The sequence below is a fragment of the Boleophthalmus pectinirostris genome, unplaced genomic scaffold (genome assembly GCF_026225935.1).
Source record: "Boleophthalmus pectinirostris isolate CB_2022bp ecotype Guang Dong unplaced genomic scaffold, ASM2622593v1 HiC_scaffold_8, whole genome shotgun sequence".
NCBI classification, from domain to species: Eukaryota; Metazoa; Chordata; class Actinopteri; order Gobiiformes; family Gobiidae; genus Boleophthalmus; species Boleophthalmus pectinirostris.
The window spans coordinates 1689077-1695662 of NW_026571515.1; positions in this window are offsets into that span (position 1 = coordinate 1689077).

Here is a 6586-nt window from a genome sequence, read left to right on the forward strand (position 1 = left end):
TTTGGCTGGCCAGGCGCCGTCTGCACCTGAGCCAGCAACTCGTTGTTATCCTGATCAGGTCACATGCGCAGGTCTACTCGGTCAACAGCTGGCCACCACCAAAATCCCCATCATCTTCCAAGGTCCATAGCTGGGACAGCCATCTAGGGGAGTTGATGTGGCCGAATCGTCATCTAGGGCCACCTATGTGGTGTTTAGACCGTGGTGCTAAGATGCATCTCTTCATCGTCGGGTCGACGATGCAAACCGGGGGGTAGAATGTGGCAAGACCGGCTTTGAGGGTCTAGGCTGCGGGTGCTCTTACCTGGCGTTCCGTGGCGCTGCGCTGGTGGACTATTTAAGCGCTCCCTTCTCAGTCGTTCCCCCTTTTGGCTCACACGCTTCTTCCGGGCCTCTCCTTGTGGCCGCTCTGTCCTCCAGCTCAGGTAACTTTCACTTTGTAAATTCCATGCCCGTTACATCAAATTTCCTATCACGTTTCCTTTTAGTGTCGCTGCTTGGCCGCTGCTCTCACCACATCTGTCCCTCGCGTCTCCGAGTCACGGAGCACCTCGGGCGCGCTTTCGTCTCCCCTGATAAGGTAATGCACGCCCGGTACTCCTCCACTCATTCATCCGTGCCCATACTTTTACCGGTGTCTCTCTGTAGCTCCACGGGTGAGCGAGTCCCTCCCCATTGCGCTTGGCGGTGCGCCGCCGTGTCTCTTAAACCGCGGCGGCAGGTAACCAAACCCTATCATCACGTGCCACCTGTGCCAAACCCCTCTAAATTGTATGTTTGTAGCGTGTGCCGGTCCACGTTGTTTGGACCACGTCTGGACGGTGTTATTCTGTGTAGTCGCCTTCGATTCAGCCTGGGGATTACGCACTGTCACCTTCAACCACGGTATGTTTAGCCCAGATCCTTGCACTGCAGGCTCCGATTTTAATTCCAAAATGTAATTTTCTAGGTGTCAGCGGGGGCCTGCAGCGGCGTGAGGACACCACCTCTGCTGTTTTGTTTGTTCTGTTTTGTTTGTTCTGTTTTGTTTGTTCTGTTTTGTTTGTTCTGTTTTGTTTGTTCTGTTTTGTTTGCTGTGTTTTGTTTGTTGTGTCCTGTTTTGCTGTGCCTCTGCTTCACATTTGCTTTGTTTAGTTTTACATCTGCTTCACATTTGCTTTGTTTAGTTTTATCTTTGTTTTACGTCTGTTTTGCTGTTTTGTTTTGCTTCAGTTTTGCTTTGGGTTTTGGGGTTTCGTTTTGCATTTTCAATTTTGTGTACTCGTTCTCCCACCGTAGTGTTTTACTGTTTGCTGATTTTTATGGACGTAGCTACTTTTAAACCACTTAAATCTGTCTTTTAAAATAGAAAGGAATAAAGATTTGTGTAAATGATGGAACCTGGCTCTCTCCCTTAATGATATGCTTACCTGTGTGTCTTACGTTTAGATTTCATTTCCCCAAACTAGATTTGGGGAAATCATAAAACATCATCATAAAACTTAACATTTCCCGGAGTGTTGAACCCCTCGGTTGCCACAAACAGACTGTTTTCTATTGGTCTGTTCTAAAGTGATTATATTGTTCGTATATTTGCTACTGGACCTGCACTGATATGTAAATGAGCTGTGAACAGACGTGTGAATTATGACATTTGCACATATAATTAATTACCGCGGCGCGCACGTATTTACGGCTAAAGGCTAATAGCGCTAGTTTCTTTACTAGTTATGGGTCCGTCGCGAACGAAACGGCTCTTAGAATCGGCTCTTTGAAGGGAACGACGGGAGCCTGATCCTTATTGGGAGCCGTGTTTTCTCTTCCTCTCACTTTTTTCTTTTCGTGATTCGTGGTTTGACAGCGGCAGCGGCTAAAAACGAAACTTTGAGAAATTTACCTGTACGTAGGATTAAAAAATATAAAAAAAAACGAGCATATTTGACTGTAGTTTAGCATAAAATAAATAAGTCCCGGTTTAGTCCTTTTTCAGTCCTGGTTCAGTCCTGATTCAGTCCTGATTCAGTCCTGCTTTAGACGTGCTTTAGTCCTGCTTGCAACAAAACAATCTGAAGAGCCACTTGGGAGCCAAAAGAACCAGCAGCTTTTAGTGAGCCGAGCCAAAAGAGCCGGTTCTCTAAAAAGAACTGGAATAAACATCACTAGTGTCTAGAATGTGATGCAAAAATGCCATTAAACCAACCTACTGTCTGTAAATATGATGTAAAGAGGCAGAAGAACAATAAATGTTGCCTAAATAAACCAATTTAAAATCCACCAGAGCCAAACCTAAGTTTTTTAAACAATTCAACATTCACAGTGAATTTTTACATCACTAAATATATCGGTGATTATATCGGCAGCGCCAACTCCCATTATATCGGTTTCATATCGGCCACAGCAAAATCCATATCGGTTGGGCTCTAGTTTATATTTATCATTTGTATCTGGTCCCGGTCAAACAGAAGGAAACAACAAGGCCAAAAACTCAAGTTAATTCATCTGATATAAAAATGTATTGAACAGATACATATGTACTCGAGTTTATCAAACTGTTGACCTTTTTTCTGTTCCATTTTTGGTTCTAAAGTTAAATACGTTTTAAACAGACCATGAATGAAACATGGAACAAACATTATTTCCCAAATTTCAAAGACCTGAAAATCATGTAAATAAATGTTTGTATTTCATCATATCTTGTGTTATTCGCAGAGTTGGGAAGTTTACTTTTAAAATGTAATCCCCTACAGATTACAGATTACACACACCAAAATGTAGTTTGTAACAGAATCCATTAAATTACTTAAAGTGAGTAATGTAATCTGATTACTTTGGATTATTTGATTTGTTGTAGAGAAACAAAGACGAGGAAATCTTCACATAAGAAGTTTTGTCTGATAAAAGAAAATAAAAAAGCCCAAACTTTTTTTAACCGTATTAAAAATATTATTGATAGAAGAAGAAGAAACACGTCCACACAGCAGGATTTAGTCCTGTTAAATCCTGGTTTTAGACCTGGTTTAGACCTGGTTTAGTTTCCAGCAGTGAGTGGAATTACGGGGGGGGAAAAAAAAGGGATTTAGCCCAAAATGTGAAAACAGGAAAATCCCTCTGTGTAATCCATTATTTCAACAAAGTAACTGTAATCCAATTACCACTCACTGAAACAGTAACTGTAACTGAATACAGTTACTCATCATTTGTACTCTGATTACTCTGGTACATGTAATCTGTTACTCCCCAACACTGAGTATTCCATCTTTGAACTGTTGATGAAGGGACAAGATTTTTAAAAAAGTATTTAAAATGATAAAAATGTTCTCGGAAGGACTGACATATTTTATAGAAATAGTTTCTTTCATTTTGAAGTAATATTAAAGTTTTCAGAAGAAAAAAGCGACAAATGATGTAAAATCCTGCACCTTCTACTTGTTTACACAGTTTTCCCTCCGTTACTTTTCCTCCGTTACCATGAACTTTCTTAATAAAAAATCTCATGAGTCAAAAAGTCAGAGGTTTTTCAACCTAATCTTGTACCATATGGTAGAAAACTATATGAAGCAAATATTCAAACCAGTTTGTTAAGGATATGGAAGTGAGAACCAAGAGTTATCACTGTTTGGATTTATTGACCAAAAAGTGCTGCATATTTCATTCCCTCCGTTACCGACATGAGTTTTTTGTCAACAACTTGAAAGAATCTCACACATATATATATATATATATATATATATATATATATATATATATATATATATATATATATATATATATATATATATATATATATATATATATATATATATATATATATATATATATATATATATATATATATATATATATATATATATATATATATATATATATATATATATATATATATATATATATATATATATATATATATATATATATATATATATATATATATATATATATATATATATATATATATATATATATATATATATATATATATATATATATATATATATATATATATATATATATATATATATATATATATATATATATATATATATATATTACTATATATCTCCTGTTCTCTCTCTCTCTCTCCTCTCTCGTCTCCTCTCTCTCTCTCTCCTCTCCGTCTCCTCTCCTGTCTCCTCTCTCGTCTCCTGTCTCCTCTCCTGTCTCCTCTCTCGTCTCCTCTCTTGTCTCCTCTCTTCGTCTCCTCTCTCGTCTCCTCTCTCGTCTCCTCTCTCTTCTCCTGTCTCCTCTCTCGTCTCCTCTCCTGTCTCCTCTCTCGTCTCCTCTCTCCTCTCTCTCCTCTCTCTCTCTCGTCTCCTCTCTCGTCTCCTCTCTCGTCTCCTCTCCTGTCTCCTCTCCTCTCGTCTCCTCTCTCGTCTCCTCTCTCTGTCTCCTCTCTCGTCTCCTCTCTCGTCTCCTCTCTCGTCTCCTCTCTCGTCTCCTCTCCTGTCTCCTCTCTCTCGTCTCCTCTCTCGTCTCCTCTCCTGTCTCCTCTCTCGTCTCCTCTTCTCAGATGTTTTTCCGTCTCCGTGTGTTTCCTTTCTTCTCTGCGGGGCCCCGGGCTCCTGCCGTTTCACAAAAAGCATTCCGTTGTTTCAGAGTTCGTCTTGTTTCAGGGGCCACTTCACCTGTCGTGTTCCGCGAGGCCCCTGACAGCGCACCTGCCGCACCTGAGGTCAGGAGCCTTCACCTGCCGCCGTCCCCGGAGCTTCAGCTGAACCCAGGTCTGTTCTTCAAATATTCAGAAGGACACGTCTCTGAGCAGATGAACCACAGCGGAACTGTCCTCTTCTGTCTCTGAACACAGATGTAAACGTCTCTGTCTCTCTGTTCATCCTGTCTCTCTTTCTCTCCATGTCTCTGTTTTTTTGTCTCTCCCTCTCTCTGTCTCTCCATTTCTTTCTGTCTCTGTCTTTCTGTCTGTCCATCTCCCTCCATCTCTCTGTCTCTGTTTCTCTCCGTCTCTCTGTCTTCCTGTCTCTTTGTCTCTCTGTTTCTTCGTGTCTCTCCATTTCTCTGTCTCTCTGCCTCTTCATCTCTCCATCTCTTCGTCTTTCTCCGTCTCTCCATCTCTCTGTCTCTGTTTCTCTCCATCTCTTTGTCTGTTCCTCTTTCTGTCTCCGTCTTTTTGTCTCTCCATCTCTTCGTCTTTCTCCGTTTCTCTGTCTCTCCATCTTTCTGTCTCTGTCTCTCCGTCTCTTTGTTTCTCTGTCTCTATATCTCTCCATCTCTTTATCTCTTCGTCTCCTTCTTTCCGTCTCTCTGTCTTTCTGTCTCTCCTCGTCATCTCTTCGTCTCCCCATCTCTTTGTCTCTCTGTTTCTCAGTCTCTCTGTCTTTTCTTCTTTCTGTCTCTCTGTCTCTCCTTCTCTTCATCTCTCCATCTCTATGTCTCTCTGTTTCTCCTTCTTTGTGTCTCTCTGTCTCTTTGTCTCTCTGTCTGTCCATCTCCCTCCATTTCTCTGTCTCTTTGCGTCTGTCTCTCCGTCTGTTTGTCTCTTTGCCTTTCCGTCTCTCTGTTTGTCTCCTTCTCTTTGTCTCTCCATCTCTCTATCTCTCTAACTCGTCTCTCCGTCTCCGTCTTTTTGTCTCTTTCTCTCTATCTCTTTGTCTTTCTCCGTTTCTCTGTCTCTCCGTCTCCATCTTTCTGTCTCTTTGTCTTTCTCCATTTCTCTGTGTCTCTAACTTGTCTCTCCGTCTCCGTCTTTTTGTCTCTCCATCTCTTCGTCTTTCTCCATTTCTCTCTCTCCGTCTCCATCTCTCCATCTTTCTGTCTGTCTCTCCATCTCTTTATCTCTCTGTCTCTCTGCCTCTTCGTCTCTATGTCTCTGTCTTTTTGTCTCTCTGTCTTTTGTCTCGCTGTCCCTCCATCTCTTTATCTCTTCGTCTCTGTTTCTCCCGTTTCAAATCAAACAGAGCTAAAAAAAAAAAAAAAAACCAAGATAAAACTGTTCAGTTTGTTTATTTAACTCCACAGAGAGAAAGAATGACTCACACCTGACACTGACACAGACAGGGACACAGACAGGGACACAGACAGGGACACAGACAGGGACACAGACAGACAGGGACACAGACAGGGACACAGACAGGGACAGGGACAGGGACAGGAGCAGAGACAGGGACAGGGGCGTATGTTCTGAAGCCTCCTGGACGTGTCTCTGGGCAGGTGTTCTTGTCCTGCGGCGCTCTGGAGGGACCTGGGGTGCTCTGGAGGGACGAAAAGCGCTCTGGAGGGACCCCGCAGCACTCTGGAGGGACCCCAGGGTGCTCTGGAGGGACCCGGGGCGCTCTGGAGGGACCCGGGGTGCTCTGGAGGGACCCGGGGCGCTCTGGAGGGACATGGGGCACTCTGGAGGGACCTGGGGGCGCTCTGGAGGGACCCCGGAGTGCTCTGGAGGGACCCGGGACGCTCTGGAGGGACCTGGGGCGCTCTGGAGGGACCCGGGGCGCTCTGGAGGGACCTGGGGCGCTCTGGGGGACCCTGTCTCTGGACTGGCCTGGGAGCACCTCGGGTCCCTCTGGAGGAGCTGAGGAAGCGTCTGGGGAGAGTGAAGTCTGGGCGTCGCTGCTGCCTCCTCGACTCGACTCGACCTGAGCTGAGAGGAGGAGGA